The following is a 22,735-nucleotide window of genomic DNA, read 5'->3' as shown; positions in this document are numbered from 1 at the left end:
GCTATGGAGGTGACTTCTACGAGGACTACTATGGATCGGTCTGAGTTAGTAGTAGTATCACTAGTTCGCACTAGCTGTGTCGTCTGTTGTCCTGCGTGTCTCGTGGGATATGACCTAGTTTGTACTCTTTCCGGAGATGTAGAAAAATAATGTATAGGAGCTTGAAATGCCTCCGATGAGATGTAATCCTCTTTTCACCTTGTTAGTACTTTGCTTGGTCTTGTACTAAACCTGTATGGTGTGTATGACGATGGAATAAAGAAGCAGTTTTCTGTATCTACCATGTCATACGGATGATCATCTTGCATTTCGAGTTATTCCTTACATTCTATATCCTATGTCGGAATTTTATCATTCTGACTAAATCATTGTCTTGTCTACCTAGGATGGTCAACACACGCGCTAATCCTGCTTCCCAAGAGCAGGCCGAAGGCAGTGAAGCCAGGAATGAAAATCTGCCTCATCCTCCTTCACTAGCCGAGGTGATGATGGAAGCTGAGAGAAACAAGCGGGAGACAAACCGTTTGTTGGAGCGTATAGAACAGAATACAGCACACCATCAGAGGACTAACGTGGTGTCACTCAGTGATTTTATCAAATTGCATCCACCCACGTTCCACCACTCCGTCGAGCCTCTCGACGCTGATGACTGGCTTCGCAGTATCTCTCACAAACTGCGTTCCGCGCTGGTAGCGGAGGCTGACAAGGTCACCTTTGCTGCATATCATCTTGAAGGCCCCGCCAGTCTATGGTGGGAGAATTATGGAGCTATGCGCCCCGCAGGCCATGTCACAACTTGGGCTGAATTCAGCGACGCTTTCCGTGAGCATCACATTCCGGAGGGTCTCATGGACCGTAAGCGTGAAGAATTTTGCAATTTCACCCAGGGCCGACTTTCTGTGGATGTCTATAGCAGGGAATTTGGTAATCTTGCACGATATGCAACCGAGGAAGTTTCTACTGACGCCAAGAAGCAAGCAAGGTTCCGCAAGGGCCTTAGTCCTGAGCTTCGCCGCGACCTCCGTCTGCATGAGTGCACATCCTTTTCGAAACTTGTCAACAAAGCCATCAGTGCTGAAACTGGTCAGACTGACTACGACGCAACACGCAAGCATGGACGTGACATGGGTTCCTCATCCGGTGCTGGTCCTCAGAAGCGCCGCGTGTGGGTACCCAACACCGCCCTGCCACCCAGGTTTACACCGAGGCCATCTTTCCAGGCGCCTCGCCCTGTTCAACAGTCTGCACCGGCCAAGCCCTATGGGGGTCCAACCAATAATGCTCCTCCACGTACCAGTTCCGTGACTTGTTTCAAGTGTGGGGAATCTGGTCATTATATGCGGGAGTGCCCCCAGACCAACCCCAATCAATCTGCTAAAGCTGTTGGCCGTGGCAAGCCGACAGGAAAAGTGTTTCATGCCAAACCGGTCACCGCTTCACGTGGCCATGTCAACTGTGTCTCTGCCGAAGAAGCTCAAGAAGATCCCAACGTCGTTCTCGGTACGCTTCTTGTTAATTGCCACCCGGCATCTCTTCTTTTCGATACAGGAGCCTCTCATTCTTTTATATCTGAAAATTATGCTCGTTTGCATAACGTTGCATTCTGTGACTTGCCATCCTCTATGGTAATTCAAACTCCGGGATCCAAATGGCAAACTTCTAGAGTAAGCCAAGGAAATGAAATCCAAGTCGACAGACTTGTTTTTCTTGCATCTTTGATAGCCCTTAAATCTTCAGATATTAATATCATTTTGGGTATGGACTGGATGTCAGCCCATCATGCCCAAATCGATTGCTTTTCTAGGACTGTTCAACTCACCCATCCTTCGGGGAAGATAGTCAATGTTTTGACTCGAATAGCCAAGCGACAATTATATTCTCTTAACGCCAACCCTTTGCCAGACCTTGAGGACGTTCCGGTAGTCCGTGACTTTCCGGATGTCTTTCCAGAGGAATTGCCAGGTGTTCCACCTGACCGGGATGTTGAGTTCGTAATTGACCTCATTCCAGGAACCGTTCCGATTGCTAGAAGACCTTATAAGATGGCACCATTAGAACTAGCCGAGCTTAAGAAACAACTCGATGAATCCTTGAAAAAGGGTTTCATCCGCCCTAGTTCATCTCCGTGGGCCTGCCCCGTCCTATTCGTCAAGAAGAAGGATGGTACGGACCGCATGGTTGTAGATTACCGACCTGTCAATTTGGTCACAATCAAGAACAAATATCCACTTCCCAGGATCAACGATCTGTATGATCAGCTCGCTGGATCCTCAGTCTTCTCCAAGATGGATCTGAGGTTGGGATACCATCAAATCAAAATCAGGAACGGGGACATTCCTAAAACGGCCTTTGTTACTCGCTATGGCCAATACGAGTACACCGTCATGTCCTTCGGTCTAACCAACGCTCCAGCCACCTTTTCTCGGTTAATGAACTCAATCTTCATGGAGTATTTGGATAAATTCGTCGTAGTTTATCTCGATGATATACTCATCTACTCCAAGAACGAGGAAGAACACGCCGAACATCTAAGGCTAGTGTTGCAGAAACTTCGAGAGCATCGCCTTTATGCCAAATTTTCAAAATGTGAATTCTGGTTGCCAGAAGTGACCTATCTGGGTCATGTAATATCTGGTAAAGGTATCGCTGTTAACCCTGAGCGAGTTCAAGCCGTCCTTGACTGGACTCCACCTGAATCTGTCAAGCAAGTTCGGAGTTTTCTAGGATTAGCGAGCTATTGCCGTCGCTTTGTCGAGAACTTCTCCAAAGTTGCTAAACCCCTAACCGAACTCCTCAAGAAAGATAAGAAGTTCGAATGGACTCCACAATGTGAGCACAGCTTTCAGGAACTGAAAAGACGCCTGACTTCTGCTCCCGTGCTGGTACCGCCAGACTTCTCCAAAGACTTTGTTATCTACTGCGATGCCTCGCGACAAGGACTAGGTTGCATTCTTATGCAAGATCGACACGTAATTGCCTACGCTTCACGGCAATTGCACCCACATGAGGAGAATTATCCTACCCATGATCTAGAACTTGCAGCCGTAGTCTATGCACTTAAGACCTGGCGACATTACCTCCTCGGTAATCGTTGCGAAATATTCACTGATCACCAAAGCCTGAAGTACATCTTCACCCAACCAGATCTGAATCTCAGGCAAAGACGTTGGGTTGAATTGATCACAGACTTCGACTTAGGAATAACCTATACCCCAGGGAAAGCCAACGTCATGGCTGATGCGCTAAGTCGTAAATCTTATTGTAACAACCTGATGTTACAACAAAGTCAACCGCTTCTCCATGAGGAATTTCGGAAGCTTAACCTTCACATTGTACCTCAAGGTTTTCTTTCCACCTTGGTGGCAAAACCTACACTTACGGATCAAATCATCGCTGCCCAAAAGCGAGATAAGGGCATCTCTAAAATCAAAGAGAACATTGCTAGCGGAGGTGCTAGTTGCTTCTCCACTAATGATTATGGTGTTGTGTACTTTGAGAACCGTCTAGTGGTTCCCAAGAACCAGCATCTACGGCAGTTGATCCTTAAGGAGGCCCATGAATCTCCTCTCACCATTCATCCCGGTAGTACTAAAATGTATCAGGACCTACGCCAGAGGTTCTGGTGGACTAGGATGAAGAGAGAAATTGCTCAGTATATTGCCAATTGCGACGTCTGCCGTCGTGTAAAAGCAGAGCATCAACGACCTGCTGGCACCCTTCAACCCTTAGCTATTCCTGATTGGAAATGGGATAAAATTGGTATGGATTTCATTACCGGCTTTCCCAGGACCAAAAGAGGGAATAATGCTATCTTCGTCGTGGTCGATCGTCTTTCCAAAGTAGCTCATTTCTTACCTGTTCGTGAGAGTATAACCGCTAGCCAGCTGGCAGACTTATACATCTCCCGAATAGTGTCCCTTCATGGTGTTCCTTTGGAAATCAATTCGGATCGAGGAAGTCTTTTCACCTCTCGATTTTGGGAAAGTTTCCAAAATGCTATGGGAACCCGTCTCTCCTTTAGTACCGCTTTCCACCCTCAGTCTAGTGGTCAAGTGGAACGCGTCAATCAGATTCTAGAAGACATGCTTCGAGCCTCCGTTATCTCTTTCGGAATGGACTGGGAGAAGTGCCTTCCATTTGCCGAATTCGCTTACAACAACAGCTATCAATCTAGCTTGGGTAAAGCCCCTTTTGAAGTTCTCTATGGACGACGATGTCGAACACCCCTTAACTGGTCAGAGACCGGGGAAAGACAATTCTTTGGCCCGGATATGATTCAGGAAGCAGAAGAACAAGTTCGTATCGTTCGTGAAAAGTTGAAAACAGCCCAATCCCGTCAAAAGAGTCAATATGACCGAAAACATAGGACTATGACTTTCGAGGTTGACGAGAAGGCTTATCTTCGGGTCACCCCTCTGAAGGGAACCCAACGTTTCGGTATCAAAGGCAAATTGGCTCCTCGTTACATTGGACCTTTTCGCATTCTTGCCAAACGAGGAGAAGTTGCCTACCAGTTGGAACTACCTCCGCACCTCTCCAGGGTTCACGATGTCTTCCACGTCTCTCAACTCAGGCGTTGCTTCTCGGATCCTATCCGTGAAGTGGACCACGAAACGCTTGATCTCCAAGATAATCTTACATATCGAGAGTACCCCATTCGTATCCTCGATCAAGCCGAACGTACCACGCGACGTCATAATATCAAGTTTCTCAAGGTTCAATGGTCGCACCATTCCGAAGATGAAGCAACTTGGGAAAGGGAGGATCGTCTTCGACTTGAATATCCCGCCTTCTTCTCGGAGGAACCCAAATCTCGGGACGAGATTCTTTTGAGTGGGGGTGAGTTGTCACACCCTAGCTAGTCATGCATTAGAGTGTTGCATCATGTTTACTCTTTCATCAGAAACTTGAAATGGGGATGACAGAACCCCCAGTCCCCTCTGAAACCAACTAGGGTTTACTAAAATAATTTTCAATGAACCCGAAATGCCCTTCCAAAATGCCCATCATTTTTGCCTTGGTTCAGAACCTCTGCCAAAAGTGGTGCACATTTTCCTAGGCCATCATAAGGTCTTTGAATTAAATCATAGCTATTTGAATTTGGGCATTTAAAATAATATAAAATATTTAAATGCTCAAATATCTCCAAACTAAAATGTTTCATGTTGGAAATAATCCAACTATGAGCCAGGAGTAGTTTGGTGATTTTTGGAGATGGCTAGGTATTTTAATTAATTCAACAAAGTTGCAGAAATATTAAATAAAACAGAAAACAGAAAAGAGAGGGAAGACTTACCTATGCGGCCCAGCCAGCTGGCCGGCCCAGCTAGCCAGCCCAGCACTGTAGCTCTCCGTCGTCTTCCTCCCCACGCCCCGAAGCAGCTGCGTGCTCGCGCGCGCGCGGCCGCGCAGCCACCTCCTGCTTGCCGACGCCCTCCTGGCCGCGTGGACGACGCCCGCAGCCCGTCCCGATCCCCCCTGCTCTCTCTCACTCTCCCCCGTTTCTCCCTCGCTCTCTCTCGCTCTCGGCCGAAGCACACCGTCGCCGCCGTTCGCCGTAGCCACTGCCTCCGGCCACCCCTCGCTCCCCCGAGTAGCTCAGAAGCTCCGCCTCGACTCCCTCTTCCTCCCCACCGCTCCACGAGTCCCCGGAAGCCCTGCATCGCCGCCACGTCGCCGTTCCCCTCTTCGGACTCCGACCACCGTCGCCGTCAAATTCGTCGTCTCCGACGCGTCCCCGAGCCCGCTTCGACGCCCACTGCAACCGCGGTGAGCCCCCGAGTCGTTTCCCCCTCTTCTCCCCCTCGTTCCCTCACCGTAGCTGCATCTCCACCACGGCCGAACCTCCGCCGTCGCCGAGCTCGCCGTCGACGCAGCTCCGGTGACCATTTGGTCACCCCGGCGAGTCCAACACGTTCGCAAGAACCAGTAGAGCGTCCCTAGCACCTCACTCTGCTCGACTTCGAGCTCCAGCACCACTCCCGTGCACGACCGAACCCCGGCAGCCGCAACCGAGCTCACCGCCGTCGACTCCGGCCACCCCGACCCCAACGGACTCCGCCAAGAGCCGCGGGTCATCCTCAGCTTCACTCCGGTGGTCGCCGCGTTCCATTTGGTGGCCGAAACGACCAAAACCACTATCGCCACCGCACTGTTGGTCGCCGCCGGCCAGAACTCCGGCGAGCTGACATGGCCTAGTTGATTAACCACTAATCCACCACCTACTGACGTTGACAAGTGGGCCCCAGGGCTTAGTCAAAGCTAACCAGCCCGGGGTCAACGCGGGATTAGCCCTGTGACACTGACGTGTGGACCCCACACGTCAGGTTTGACCCGAGCCAGCCCTGTTGACCTGCTGATGTCACTGTGATGTCAGGCTGACGCAGTAATTGAATTTCTGGATTTAAATTAAATCAGGAAATTCCAGAATATTATTTAAACTTCAAAAATTCATAACTTTTATTCTGTAACTCCAAATTGGACAAATAATATATGAAAAATGATCAGAAAAATCCAATCTATCCATCTGTACTATTTTCATGCATGATCAAACAAGTTAACTTGATGTTTTAATCAGAACAAGAAAAGGCACTTTAAAAGGCCATATTTGAATTTGGAATTTGAATCTTTGATTCAAATTTGCTCAAACACATCTGGTTTTAGTTGCATTAGCCCAACACACTCATATTGCCATGTTTCATGCATGCATCATATTGTTGCACATTGTTTGGTGATGCCTGTGTATCGTTACCCTTTGCGACAGGATCTGTCCCCGAGGAGTACCGTGATTACCCTAACGAAGAATCGTATCCGTGCAACGAACCATCAGGCAAGCAACCAACCATTTGATCATATCGATACAATCCCATGTTCTCGCTCCTGCTCTCTTTTACTGCATTAAGACAACGCGATTCAAACTGCTGTGTGCTACGGTAGTTGAACCCATTTCCTCTGCATGACCTGTCATTGCCACAGTAACTAGATGAAACCCACTAGCATGTGTAGGAGTTGATTGAGCCATATGTATGTGTTGTTCCTACCTTGCTATGCCTGCTATGCTTAGAGTCGTGTCAGGTCTGGTTCATCTGGGTGATGGGCTAGAGTGAAATGTTAATGTCGGTAATAAGAGTGGTGTGGTGAACACGATTTGGTAAAGGTATCGATGAGAGGCCATGTAGGAGTACATGGTGGGTTGTTTCATTGAAGCCGACCTTAAGCACTGAGATCTGTATGTGTGATTTAAGAATCAGCTACTACCATGCATTGGGCCCTGAAATATGACCCCGCTCGACTTCTTATTCACCCTAGCTCTCTGTCCAGGAGTTGCAAGTAGTTTCTGGTGTTTGTAGCCTACTGGAGGCCGTGGACAGCGCTGACCGTAGGGGTGGGCTGTGATGCGGTAGGTACGTGGCACGGTGTACCGAATACCCGTTAGGTATCTCGGGAACCCTGTTCACATCGTTCGGGGCCGTATGGGAAACCTCGGCCGGACTCCCTGCGGATGGAACCTGAATAGGCGATAAACCTGGACTAGAGGCTTAAGTGTTTAGGTAGGTCGTGGTCTACACCCACGTCGGCTTTCGCTTGAAGTCTGCCGATCACATGTCGTGTGCAGACGCTAAGTGGTGGAAACATGTATGAAGAAGTAAACCCCTGCAGGGTTAACATGATCTATTCGAATAGCCGCGTCCGCGGTAAAGGACTACTTGGTTGCCTATACAGTTCATAGACAAGTAAATGGAAACTACTAAAAGCCTCAAGATAAGTGTGAGTGCCGAGGATGGCTCTTCCGTAGGAAGACGGAGGTGGATCCTCGGTAGCGTATTGAAGTGGTGAATAGTGGACTCGTGTGCGCAAAACTATTTCAAACTGGAGTATCGTAGGATAGTCTAGCCAAGAGTCAAAGCTGGCTTGCTGCAATAACTCCACCAACCCTTTTTGATACTGTGCATGTATGTAGGATCTGATGTAAGACTTGCTGAGTACCTTTGTACTCATGTTGCTATAATCTACATTTTTACAGAAGACGCTGCAACCCCTTCTGATGGGTTCTATGTAGACGTTGACATCAACGAGTAGGCTAAAAGACCCAGGTGGTGACCCTGAGCTTGTGAAGGACCACATAGTATAGCCAGGCTTTCCAAGCCTCTTTTATTTTACTAGCTGTCTGTACTCAGACAAGTTACTTCTGCTGTTGGCTTGTATGATTGTATGACTTGTATGTTGGGTCGTGAGACCCGTATCTTTGTGTGTATGTTATGTATGGCTCACTGAGCCTTAAATAAAGTACTTGTGTCGTAGAGTCATGTTGTGATGCTTCGTTGTATTTGCACATATCGAGCATATTGTGTGTATGATTGAAATGCTTGGTATGTGTGGGATCTGACTATCTAGTTGTTTATCTTTAGTAGCCTCTCTTACCGGGAAATGTCTCCTAGTGTTACCGCTGAGCCATGGTAGCTTGCTACTGCTCTGGAACACTTAGGCTGGCCGGCATGTGTCCTTCTTCGTTCCTGTGTCTGTCCCTTCGGGGAAATGTCACGCTTTGAGTACCGGAGTCCTGTTAGCCCGCTACAGCCCGGTTTACCGGAGTCCTGCTAGCCCAGTGCTACAGCCCGGACCCACTTGCTGATGACCGACACGTTCGAAGCTGGGTCATGGATGCCTGTCCCTGTAAGTCTGTGCCGCTTTGGGTTTACGACTAGTCATGTCAGCCCGGGCTCTTTATCATGTGGATGCTAGCGACACTATCATATACGTGAGCCAAAAGGCGCAAACGGTCCCGGGTAAAGGTAAGGCGACACCCGTGGGGATACCGTGCGTGAGGCCGCAAAGTGATATGAGGTGTTACCAGCTAGATCGATGTGACATCGAGTCGGGGTCCTGACACCCGAGCGCTTGCGTGCCCCGAAGCCGCCGCACCAACCTCGCCCGAACCGCCATCGCCGGAGATCCCCTTCGCCGTCGCCGCCGCAGCAGCTCGTCCCCGACCACGCCGTCCTTTCCATCAAGACCACAGTGAGCTGGGCTAACTTCCCCTTCCTCTCTTTCTCTCTCTCGTGCACCACAGCGAGCACACTAAGCTCACCCGCACGCGCCGTCGCGGACCTCTTCGCCGACGTGCTCCCGGCCATCCTCCGGCCACCTCACCTTGTCCATCGCACTCACCACGCCGCGTTGGGGCTAACCATGCACTCCCCGCACCTCACCGCACACTCTAGCCACGAGTTCGTCTTCAACCGAACTCCGGCGGCCGCCAAAGTCGCCGCCGGCGCCAACTCCGGCCACCCCGAGCCCAACCACCACCACCAATAGTCGCGGCTCAACCTCAGCAACACGTAGATGCCTTCCGCCGTCCATTTGGTTGCCGGAATGGCAAAAAGCACTTTCGCCGCCACGTCGGGCTCGCCGGCGGCTAGACGCCGGCGTGTTTGACTCTGACTTTGACCACGGGTGGGCCCCGGTTGACCCCCTGGGTCTATGACATGTGGGGCCCCCCTTTTGTTAATTAATCCAGTTAGTTTAAATCTAATTTAGTTAAACTAATTGAATACTGACATGCGGGACCCACTGGTCAGTTTGACCTGGACCAGCCCGTTGACCACTGACGTCATCATGACGTAGTGCTGACGCAGTAATTTAATTACTGGAATTATTTTTACACAGGAAATTCCAGAAAATGTTTCAAACTTCCAAAATTCATATAAAATCAACCGTAGCTCCAAATTAGACAAATTATATATGAAAAATGATCAGAAAAATCCAATCTATCCATCTGTACTATTTTCATGCATGATCAAACAAGTTAAATTGATGTTTTAAACAGAACAAGATAAAACACCTTAAATGGCAACTTATGAGTTTGAACTTTGAATCAATGGTTCAAATTAGTTCAAACCCATCTGTTCTTAGTTGCATTAGCCCAATACACTCATTTTGCCATGTCTCATGCATGCATCATATTGTTGCATACTGTTTGGTAATGTTTGTGTATAGGTGCTCTCTGCGGCAGGTTCTGCCCCCGAGGAGTACCGTGATAACCCCGACGAAGAGCAATATCAGTGCACCGACCCGTCAGGCAAGCAACCAACCATTTGATCATATCGATACAATCCCATGTTCTCGCTCCTGCTCTCTTTTACTGCATTAAGACAACGCGTTTCAAACTGCTGTGTGCTACGGTAGTTGAACCCATTTCCTCTGCATGACCTGTCATTGCCACAGTAACTAGATGAAACCCACTAGCATGTGTAGGAGTTGATTGAGCCATATGTATGTGTTGTTCCTACCTTGCTATGCCTGCTATGCTTAGAGTCGTGTCAGGTCTGGTTCATCTGGGTGATGGGCTGGAGTGAAATGGTTATGTCGGTAATGAGAGTGGTGTGGTGAACACGATTTGGTAAAGGTATCGATGAGAGGCCATGTAGGAGTACATGGTGGGTTGTTTCATTGAAGCCGACCTTAAGCACTGAGATCTGTATGTGTGATTGAAGATACAGCTACTACCATGCATTGGGCCCTGAAATATGACCCCGCTCGACTTCTTATTCACCCTAGCTCTCTGTCCAGGAGTTGCAAGTAGTTTCTGGTGTTTGTAGTCTACTGGAGGCCGTGGACAGCGCTGACCGTAGGGGTGGGCTGTGATGCGGTAGGTACGTGGCCGGGTGTACCGAATACCCGTTAGGTATCTCGGGAACCCTGTTCACATCGTTCGGGGCCGTATGGGAAACCTCGGCCGGACTCCCTGCGGATGGAACCTGGATAGGCGATAAACCTGGACTAGAGGCTTAAGTGTTTAGGTAGGTCGTGGTCTACACCCACGTCGGCTTTCGCTTGAAGTCTGCCGAGCACATGTCGTGTGCAGACGCTAAGTGGTGGAAACATGTATGAAAAAGTACACCCCTGCAGGGTTATCATAATCTATTCGAATAGCCGCGTCCGCGGTAAAGGACTACTTGGTTGCCTATACAGTTCATAGACAAGTAAATGGAAACTACTAAAAGCCTCAAGATAAGTGTGAGTGCCGAGGATGGCTCTTCCGTAGGAAGACGGAGGCGGATCCTCGGTAGTGTATTGAAGTGGTGAGCAGTGGACTCGTGTGCGCAAAACCATTCCAAGTTGGAGTATCATAGGATAGCCTAGCCAAGAGTCAAAGCTGGCTTGCTGCAATAACTCCACCAACCCTTCTTGATAACATGCATGTATGTAGGATCTGATGTAAGTCTTGCTGAGTACCTTTGTACTCATGTTGCTATAATTTACATTTTTACAGAAGACGCTGCAACCCCTTCTGATGGGTTCTACGTAGAGGTTGACATCAACGAGTAGGCTAAAGGCCCAGGTGGTGACCCTGAGCTTGTGAAGGACCATGTAGTATAGCTAGGCTTTCCAAGCCTCTTTTATTTTACTAGTTGTCTGTACTCAGACAAGTTACTTCCGCTGCTGGTTTGTATGACTGTATGACTTGTATGTTGGGTCGTGAGACCCGTACCTTTGTGTATGTTATGTATGGCTCTCTGAGCCTTAAATAAAGTACTTGTGTCATAGAGTCATGTTGTGATGCTTCGTTGTATTTGCACATATCGAGCATATTGTGTGTATGATTGAAATGCTTGGTATGTGTGGGATCTGACTACCTAGTTGTTTATCTTTAGTAGCCTCTCTTACCAGGAAATGTCTCCTAGTGTTACCGCTGAGCCATGGTAGCTTGCTACTGCTCTGGAACACTTAGGCTGGCCGGCATGTGTCCTTCTTCGTTCCTGTGTCTGTCCCTTTGGGGAAATGTCACGCATTGAGTACCGGAGTCCTGTTAGCCCGCTACAGCACGGTTTACCGGAGTCCTGCTAGCCCAGTGCTATAGCCCGGACCCACTTGCTGATGACCGACACGTTCGAAGCTGGGTCATGGATGCCTGTCCCTGTAAGTCTGTGCCACTTTGGGTTTACGACTAGTCATGTCAGCCCGGGCTCCTTATCATATGGATGCTAGCGACACTATCATATACGTGAGCCAAAAGGCGCAAACGGTCCCGGGCAAAGGTAAGGCGACACCCGTGGGGATACCGTGCGTGAGGCCGCAAAGTGATATGAGGTGTTACCGGCTAGATCGATGTGACATCGAGTCGGGGTCCTGACATTTGCCTATCTAATGTTTTTGCAGAGAGACTTCAGTCTCACTAGTAGTTCCACGTGGACTTCGACGCTTAGCTTGTTACCTCAGCTACGATCTTGTGCCATCGGCAGGATCTTGTAGATAGTCAGGCTTCTCAGCCTTTTTCATTTATAGATGTCTGTACTCAGACATGTTAAGCTTCCACATGTGTTTTGACTTGTATGCTCTGATTGTTGGGTCATGAGACCCATGATTGTAATATCTCGCTCCTCGGAGCCTATTGAATAAAATGCTTGAGTTGTAGAGTCATGTTGTGATGCCATGTTGTATTTGCACATATCGAGCATATTGTGTGTATGTTATTGAAATGCTTGGTATGTGTGGGATCTGACTATCTAGTTGTTTATCCTTAGTAGCCTCTCTTATCGGGAAATGTCTCCTAGTGTTTCCACTGAGCCATGGTAGCTTGCTACTGCTCCGGAACACTTAGGCTGGCCAGCATGTGTCCTTCTTCGTTCCTGTGTCTGTCCCTTCGGGGAAATATCACGTGATGAATACCGGAGTCCTGTTAGCCCGCTACAGCCCGGTTCACCGGAGTCCTGCTAGCCCAGTGCTACAGCCTGGATTCACTCGCTGATGACCGACACGTTCGATGTTTGGCCATGGATGCCTGTCCCTGTAAGTTTGTGCCACTTTGGGTTTACGACTAGCCATGTCAGCCCGGGCTCCTTATCATATGGATGCTAGTGACACTGTCATATACGTGTGCCAAAAGGTGCAAACGGTCCCAGGCAAAGGTAAGGCGACACCCGTGGGAATACCGTGCGTGAGGCCGCAAAGTGATATGAGGTGTTACATGCTAGATCGATGTGGCATTGAGTCGGGGTCCTGACAGCTTTGGTATCAGAGCCTAACTGCCTGTAGGATTACCAAGCCAAACTGGTCGAAGTTGTGTCTAGAAATGCTTTAGTTATGTAAGGGAATTGATTGTGGGATGGAACGTAAGGCTCTTTTACTCCTTATACCTCATGGCCTTCTGATCTGAGTCATCCTCTTCTCTTCTACGGAGATTAAGAACTAGGCCTTCTCATCTATCTATCAGGATGACGTGTTACTAATCCATAGACTTATAGGATTGATAGTTTCAAGCCTCTGTTCAGTTTCTACTACTTCCATACGTTAACTGTTGATCTCAAAACCTTGATATTGTGCTTCTGAGTGGTTATGCCACCATTTTTGTGAATGTCTCAAATCTTTTCTGAGCATTTACAGCCGTTATGCTGTCCGAGTCATCCCAGGTTTCTGAATAGTCTGATGCATTTGCAAATCCTTTCTTTCCATTCCCGATGTCCTTATGGTCAGAGTAAGCACACTAACTGGTGCGTTGAGGTAATTTATTGCCTTGACATATATGTTGGAGCTATTATTATGACCCTAGGTGTTTTAGGGAGTCACCTAGTAATTTAGCCATGTTATGTGTTCCCAGTGTGATCATTCTGGCCAACATTCTTGAAAGCATCCTGTGATGCTATTTAGTTAGTAGTCATTCTATTCCTGGGTTTGAACCCGAGACTCACCCTACTTACCTCATGTTGATAGTCTTTGCTCGTTCCTTTAGGATATCAGTAACCTTTGCATTAGTCCTCGAGGTCCGTGGTATTTCCTTCTTCCAAATACTATGAACCACATATGGCAGAAGTTTGTTGGATCAAAAGATCACAACAGGAGTGCTCTCGATGAGTTCTCCATTCTATATTGCGACTCTGCCAGTTCTACTTTTCTGCATGGATTATCCAGAAGAAACCTGTTAAACTTGATTCGACATGCTAATCCATGCATCCAAAACTCAAAAAATCATATGTTCTTTTGAGTTGTTCCCCTTTAGTTGTATTCTGACCCGCGTCTACCAATTGATAGTCAGGAGTAGTCGTGCATTCATGTTTATCGATGCCTATTATCCCTGTGGTCCGTCAAGCCATTCTATTCCAGAATGACTAGGAGAAATGAACTCCAGTACCTCATCCATATCTAGGATTGGGTCAAAGTAGTCATACTCCGCAGATCAAAATGCCAATCCAGCTTCTGGTCTGTTCTACCTTGGAGTACTACCTTCTTTATGTCAGGATTGTCATGAGAATTGCACCATCTCTTATGAATTCTTGACGCAATAATACTTCTTGCCATCATTGTTCATTCCTCAATTTCCGTGTTATTGTAACCGGAATGCCGACAAGTGAATCATGGTGTGTGAAATCAATACTGCTAGCAACTCCGTTGCTTAGTAGTTAAATGGACGATAACCTCATTCTTAGCATGTTGATTATTGAATCGTCACCCTAAGATTGATTGTGCTACCTAGTCCCTATTCCGGTGCACTCTTCGGTCGTTGAGTTAGGATTTTGGCAATCCCTCTCTCATTTGATCATATCGTCTTGCCCTGAAAAGCAAGATTGCTCTCGAGCTTAGTAACATATCAGTGGTTCGTGATTTTTCGATTATCTTCTCGAAAGTATCACCAGGTCATCACCCGACTGTTATGTTGAGCTCGTGATCAAGTTGGTTTCATATAAACCACCCCTTCTACAAGAATCTGTGTTGCATACCCCTGAGCTGTTTGGTCAAACTAAACAACAACTTGGAGAGTTGGAAGATGGAAGCTTGTCTGATTTAGTTCATCTTAAGGGATATCTAGCATGTGTGTTGAAGAAAGATGATATCTTCATCGATTGATCCTCGTGACCAGTTGTTGGACCTATTGTCTTACCAAAGCTTTGATTTGAGTGTGGGCTATCCTCAAATCAAATCAAAACCAACGATGTTCTTAATGTTGCCTCTCGTGGTTGATCCCTCGAGCATACACCATTATATCCTTTGGTCTGACCAATACTATCAATTGTTCTCATAATTATGGAATTCCATTTATATGGAAGCCTGGATGAATTGTTGTTGAGCCCATCAGCAACATTGTTATCTTCTCTCGTTGAACATTAAGTTGGTGTTGGAAACTTTTGAAAGCATTTCTTCATGCTAGCTCATGAAGTATATGTTCGGATGTAAGAAGTGACTTCCTCCAGTTCATGTGCATTTGATGCGAGTTGCAGCCGTGGATTCGAGAAAGTCAATGTTGCTTCCTTTGGAATCATCCCAAACCGGTCATGCATACGTGCGAAGTATTATGTGGGTTGGAGATTTGCAACCTTCATTCCACATGTGTCCCTAGCACACCAAGCCACTGATTGTTTTGTTCAAGGATAATAAGTTCTACGTGCTAGTCCTGAAGGTACAGAGACGGATTTGTACAAGATTCCGTTATCCTCGATGATGGTTCCCCTCCTGAACTCGGTAGTGTTTTATTATAAGACTACTACTTGGTCATGCCTGCCCGAGGCAGCGTGTCCACATGTTTGTAGCAGAACCAACTCATGTTTTAGAGCTTGCTATCGTAGTTCATTCCCCGAGATTCCCGCAACACCATCTCGTCGATTTGTGTTGCAAACTTTAATTTTCTTTCTAGACTTGAGGAGTCTGGAATATCCTGACACCAGCCAGATCTGACTCTAAGGCAGATATGATGGTTGGAACGTGTCCCAAGAATTATAATATTGGTCTCTCTGTAACCCGGTAAACTGGATGTTGTGGCCAACACACCCAGCCGGAAGACCTCTTGTTGTAGTATCTTGATTGAGGAAGTTGGCCACCTCCCCATGAGGATTTCGTAGGATTTACCTCTGTAGTTAATCCTTACGGATTCTTATGCTCCCGAAGTCCGATCTTTTATTTGATGTTCTAGATACCAAACCATGTAAATGGGTTACGCTAGCACATCAAGGAGAACATTAGAAGTGGAGTGCTAAATGTCTCTCGGTCGATCATCCATATTTTGTTTCCTTGGCCTCGCCAAGGTGAAATCTGAGACGGTGTTATCTTCCTTTGCATCTGCATCTCTTCCACCGGTATTCATCATCGTAGTACGTTGTGTTGCCAGGATTCTTGACACGGATATTGGTAAACCTTGATGAATATGGAAATGCTCAAGTTCTTGAGAGCACGTATAAGCTCTAGGTGTTATCAGCGACACTAACTGGGATTGCCCCAGATTTCCTCGGTTATGCTATAACCATTCCAATAGTGGAATAACTCTCTACTGTTGAGCCTCTCCCCAGTTACTAGAATCATTCCCATCATTTGCATTTTGTTCCCAGCTTGCACCGCCTTGTGCCAATCTCCCTTGGATCGCCCTTCTCAGCAATTGTTGTTCAGGATCATCTTCAGAGGTGGTTCTACCATGGGCCCCATTCATTTCCGATAATAAGCAAAATCATCCCTTGTGTTGTCTTCAACAAGGTAATCCACATCATCCATTCTGGCCCGAGAATGTCATTCTTTCGGTCAAATGATCGATTGTGATTTTCTTTAGGCTGGTATAAAGAGTTTCAATGATCTCTGAATCAAAGGTAATTCTTTTTGCCATTTAAGGGGATATATCTACGAGTCGCCATCCCTAAAGTGTCTTGTTGTGGTATCATGGCAACTCAACTCCTCGCTGCGTTGACAACCGATTACCACCTTCTTAAGTGCGGAAATGTTGTCTACCTAGTGAACCTTCGACAACTATTCCACTCCATTCCTTTGGATGAATGTTTCATATCTCAGCTCGAGAGATGTTGCTATGTCTCACTCTGTGAGTGGATCCTGAGTTGTTCGATCTTCGAGAAGATCGATCCTTCTAGAGTTTCTTTTCCCTCTCGTTGTCATGTTGGTTGAAGTTTCTAGAGCAAGATCACGAGACAAAGATGATGAAGGCATCGACGTTCCTATGAAGTGCAAGTTGGTTCACGAAGTTTGTGTTAGCTGTGTCCCCCCCCCCTTTTCATCTTACCCTATGCTTGAATCTCGGAACGAGATTCTTCTTTAGTGGGGGTGAGTTGTCACATCCCTAATTCTGGTCTGACCTATGCCAGCTTCCATGTGTGCATCATATTTAAATTCAAATGAAATTTGAATTGAGGAATTTTCAGAAGCCTCAGAATACCCCTAAAAATAACCAACATTTAAATCTCATCAAATGAGTCCAAGAAAATGTTCCTCTTAGTCTCTGAAAATATTGGCAAAATGTAAAAGTCAAACCAATATTTTTGGTATCTCAGAAACATTTATTTTGGGCCTTTGAATTAATTCAATAACTATTTGCATTGGATATATATTTCTTATATAATTAATATATGTCCAATAATTCTGGAACATTTTATGTGGTTTGGTATATTTTAGTTCTAGCCACATAATTAATTTCAGCATTTTATCAAGTGGTCTAGTATTTTTACTAAATCAAATCAAAACAGAACAAAATAGAAAAACTGAAACAAAAAAAGAAAGAGAGAGAATTACTTGTCTAACTTACCTGTTCGGCCCAGCACTGCAGCTCGCTGGCCCAGCTGGTGGGCCAGCCCACGAAGCCACCCCCCTGTCGTCTTCCTCCTTGCCAGGAGGACATGCGCGTGGCCAACGCATGCCGGCGCACGCCCGGCCACCTCCTACTTGCCGCTTCGCCCTGGCTTCTTCGGGAGACGCCACGCGGCCCTCGGACACCTCTCACTGTCCCCCGTCCTCACCCTCTCCCCTGGATTTCTCTCTCTCACTCACCCGAACGGGCTTGTCACCGCCGTTCTTCACCGCCGCAGCCACAGCCACTGCCTCGCCTCGCCGATGCTCTCAGAGGCTCCGCTGCCACCTCTTCTCCCTCCTCTCCGAGCTACACGAGCTAGGACGGCCCCAAGACGACGCTTGCGGCCTTCTTCCCCGACCACGGCCACCGGATGCCGTCGTCCGATTCGCCGTCTCCGCCTCCTCCCCGAGCACGCCAACCTGGTCTTCGAACTCACTGTGAGCCCCTGTCCATTTCCCCTCTCTCCCCATGCCGTCCGCGCCTTCTAACCACCGTGGCTGTCGGAGCCGACAGCTCCTTGCCGCCGGTCATGTCACCACCGCGACTATGGCCGTGCAAGCATGCGCCCGAGCTCACCACTAAGCTCACCACACCCCCAGGAGTCCAATGCACCTAACCGCGGCTCCTGCCATGCCCTGCACCCTCGATTTGTTCGACGCCCGAACTCCGGCCGCCGCATTCGTGCTCGCCGCCGTCGACTCAGACCACCCCAGCTCCACCCGCTTGGCCTACTAGATGTGCACGAGCCCCAGCTACGCGTAGGACCAAACCGCGGTCGATTTGGTCGACCGTGGGCGATTTCTGAGCCGCGCCGCCATCTCAGGCCTCGCCGGCGTCGAGTCGCCGGCGGGTTTGACCTCGTTTGACCTGGGGTTTGATCCCCCCAGGGTCACTGACGCGTGGGCCATGCCCCTGTTTAGTTTAGGTGTGAGTTTAATTAGCACTAATTAGCTTAGTTAATTAGTTGACTCACTGACAAGTGGGCCCAGGATCTAATTAACCTAGGTTAGTGCTACCTAACGCTAACTAACTATGTTAGTTAGTTGTTACACTGACATGTGGGTCCCAGCCGTCAGGTTTGACCTGGGCTGGCGCCTTTGACCTGCTGACGTCACCCTGACGCAATGCTGACATAATAAGTATTTTCTGGATTTATTTCTATACAGGAAATTCCAGAAAATGTCCTAAACTTCTAAAAATCATATAAAATCAACCGTAGCTCCAAATCAAATAATTTATATATGAAAAATGATCAGAAAAATCCAATCTATCCATTTGTACCATTTTCATGCATGTTTGAACAACTTAAATCTGCTGTGTACAACAATTTGAATAAATGGCATTTGAAATGCCTCATGTGGAGTTTGAATTTGAACCTAGGGTTCAAACCAACTTCATTTAACTTGCTGCTAGTTGCATTAGCTCAAATCACAGCATATTGCCATGTCATGATCATGCATCATATTTTGCATTGCATTGATTGTATTTCTTCTCTGTTGCCGGTATTTGCCCCCTCTCGATAGACGTGATCCGACGATGACTTCGATGACACCGATGAAGAGCTATATTATCTTCAGAAGTGCCAGGCAAGCAAAACCCCCTTGTTCATTATGATACAATCCCTCTCTCTCACTCCTGCTCTCTTTTACTGCATTAGGACAACAACGATTCAACTGTTACTTGCTGCGGTAGTTGAACCCCTTTATCCTCTGCATGACGTATCATTGCCACAGTAAATAGATGAAACCCACTAGCATGAGTAGGAGTTGTTTGAGCCCTGTAGTGCCTACTCATTCATGCTTGTTGTCATGCCTGCTACTGCTTAGAGTTGAGTCAGGTCTGATTCATCAGGGATGAATCAGAGGTGTGTGAACATGTCCTACTGTGTGTGAGCTAAGTGTGTGAACACGATTTGGTAAAGGTAGCGGTGAGAGGCCATGTAGGAGTACATGGTGGGTTGTCTCATTGCAGCCATCCTCATGAACTGAGTTCTGTGTTTGTGATCCATGAAACAGCTACTACCACGCATTGGGCCCGAAACCAATGGACCCTCTCGGCTTCTTAAGCACCCTTGTTCTCTGTCCAGGAGTTGCAACTAGTTTCTGGTGTTTGTAGGATATGTGTTGGAGGCCGTGGGCAGCGCTGACCCGAGGGGTGGGCTATGACGCGGTAGATACATCGTGGCATGGTGTACCGGGCACGCGTTTGGTGTCTCGGGAACCCTGCACACATCGTTTGGGGCTGTGAGCGAAACTCCGGTCGGATCTCCTCGTGGATGGAACCCGAATAGGCGATAAACCTGGACTAGAGACTTGAGTGTTTAGGTAGGTCGTGGCTGACACCCTCGTTGGGCTTCCGCTTGAAGGTTGCCGAGTACATGTCGTGTAAACGGCGGTAAGTGGTGAGAGCGTGTGTGAAGAAGTACACCCTGCAGGGTTAACATCATCTATTCGAATAGCCGTGTCCACGGAAAAGGACTTCTGGGTTGCCTGTACAGTTCATAGACAAGTGAAAGTGGATACTCTAAAATACGCAAGATAAGCATGAGTGCTATGGATGGCGTTCTCGTAGGGAGACGGGAGCGGATCCATAGTGGTGTATTGATATGGTGAATATGTGGACTCGTGTGCGCCACCTCAAAAGAGTTACTTGCAGTCGTAGTTCAGGATAGCCACCGAGTCAAAGCCGGCTTGCTGCAGTTAAACTCCACCACCCCCTTTGTTGATAATGATGCATATGTAGTTAGTTCTGATGTAAGTCTTGCTGGGTACATTTGTACTCACGTTTGCCTATTTTATGTTTTTGCAGAGAGACTTCAGTCTCACTAGTAGTTCCACGTGGACTTCGACGTTTAGCTTGTTACCTCAGCTACGATCTTGTGCCATCGGCAGGATCTTGTAGATAGTCAGGCTTCTCAGCCTTTTTCATTTATAGATGTCTGTACTCAGACATGTTAAGCTTCCGCATGTGTTTTGACTTGTATTCTCTGATTGTTGGGTCATGAGACCCATGATTGTAATATCTCGCTCCTTGGAGCCTATTGAATAAAATGCTTGAGTTGTAGAGTCATGTTGTGATGCCATGTTGTATTTGCACATATCGAGCATATTGTGTGTATGTTATTGAAATGCTTGGTATGTGTGGGATCTGACTATCTAGTTGTTTATCCTTAGTAGCCTCTCTTACCGGGAAATGTCTCCTAGTGTTTCCACTGAGCCATGGTAGCTTGCTACTGCTCCGGAACACTTAGGCTGGCCGGCATGTGTCCTTCTTCGTTCCTGTGTCTGTCCCTTCGGGGAAATGTCACGCGATGAATACCGGAGTCCTGTTAGCCCGCTACAGCCCGGTTCACCGGAGTCCTGCTAGCCCAGTGCTACAGCCTGGATTCACTCGCTGATGACCGACACGTTCGATGTTGGGTCATGGATGCCTGTCCCTGTAAGTTTGTGCTACTTTGGGTTTACGACTAGCCATGTCAGCCCGGGCTCCTTATCATATGGATGCTAGCGACACTGTCATATACGTGTGCCAAAAGGCGCAAACGGTCCCGGGCAAAGGTAAGGCGACACCCGTGGGAATACTGTGCGTGAGGCCGCAAAGTGATATGAGGGGTTACATGCTAGATCGATGTGGCATTGAGTCGGGGTCCTGACAGCGAAAAAGCGTGATTACATTATAGTGGCACTAGTTGATGAAACACACAAAATAAATAGAAGAAAATATTGCGATATTATCATAGTATGCCATGCTGCGAGGGCGAGATGGGCCCTTCGACGCCTCATACGGTACGCCTCATACTGGACATCGTCCCAAGTCTCCCAGATACACCTTCTGCCAGTGATGAACATCAGTGTATAGCAGTAGTACAAGGAGGCGCCTTGAGACATCCAAATCTCTATTTTTGTACATATCGACTAAAATTAAGCACCCCAGTTTGCATAAACGATTAAACATTAACAATGGGACTAGTTGATGAAACATACTTTAACAAAGAGAAGCACTTTCTTTATCTACATTGGAAATGAAATGATAGAGATGACACTCGCTCTATTTTAACTATATTATTACTTCATTTTATCAGTGACACTAGGGTCAAGCAGGTGGCAAACGAGGTGTACCGTGCGTTGCAAGGATGGAGGCCGGTGGTGCTTAGACTGGGATGCTGAAGCTGGCTCTTTCAGTCACCAACATGGATGATTCAATTCATGGGACCTTTTGGTGCAGTTCACCTAAAATGAAGCAATGTCCCGTGAGCTAGCAGCTTCTTCTTCAATTTTTTTAAGAAAAGGGCTCCAGCCTTGGTTCCATTTCCATCAGAAAACGAAACCCACAGAGCTTCTTCTTCATTAGTTGCAATAAAATTGAGCAACATCAATGTTGGTTGTGATGCTCCTGGAATGCTCAACTATAATTTGGATATCATTTGTGCAGTTCAACTAAGATCGAGCGTGAAATGTATATCTCTGTTTGCACAAAAAAGGTGGAAAGGAGGGTGACTAACAAGTAAAAAGTGATGTAACATGCATCAAATGAAAAGAAGCATGTTCCTTATCTGAATGGAAATCCTACAAGGACAGTAGAAATTTCTAAAGCAGTGGCATTGCTAGATATTAGTGTGGGCATCAGGATTAACTATGACAACCGTTAAATACGACATTACTTTGGGCACGGGAGAGTAGGCGGACCAGGACAGTTGCATTTCTAACGAAAAGAACCAACTTATCTTAATGGGAAATTTTAGCAGGACATGTAAAGAAGTGCCATTGATTCATATTACTGGAGGCATTACATTGAAAACAACATTGGTTTAACGTGTCCTTACTTTTAACAGTGCGACTGCAACATTTTACCAGTGGCATTACATAAGAGTGGCTCGGGGCAACAAACATCAGAACAGGATATCTGGGTTGGTCCCATTTTTGTTCGGTATAGCCACCTTATACTGTGTGAGGCTAGCAAATGTAGTGCTGGACTTACTCTGTTGACTTGTCCCTGAGTCCCCACTTTCTTTCCTTTTCCAACAAATAGATCGGGTTTATATTGAGTTTGTACTGCGTTACCCTTTATTTCCCTATTAGACCTAGAGACCAATTGGATAGCCAGTCTCTGCTACTTTTCGCCCCCATTATTTCCTCTTTCGACCAAGTCCTAGATTCTGGTAACAAATCCTCCCCCACCCCC

Source organism: Triticum aestivum, chromosome 1B (genome assembly GCF_018294505.1).
Source record: "Triticum aestivum cultivar Chinese Spring chromosome 1B, IWGSC CS RefSeq v2.1, whole genome shotgun sequence".
Lineage (NCBI taxonomy): Eukaryota > Viridiplantae > Streptophyta > Magnoliopsida > Poales > Poaceae > Triticum > Triticum aestivum.
Note: the sequence above shows the minus strand (reverse complement) of the source record.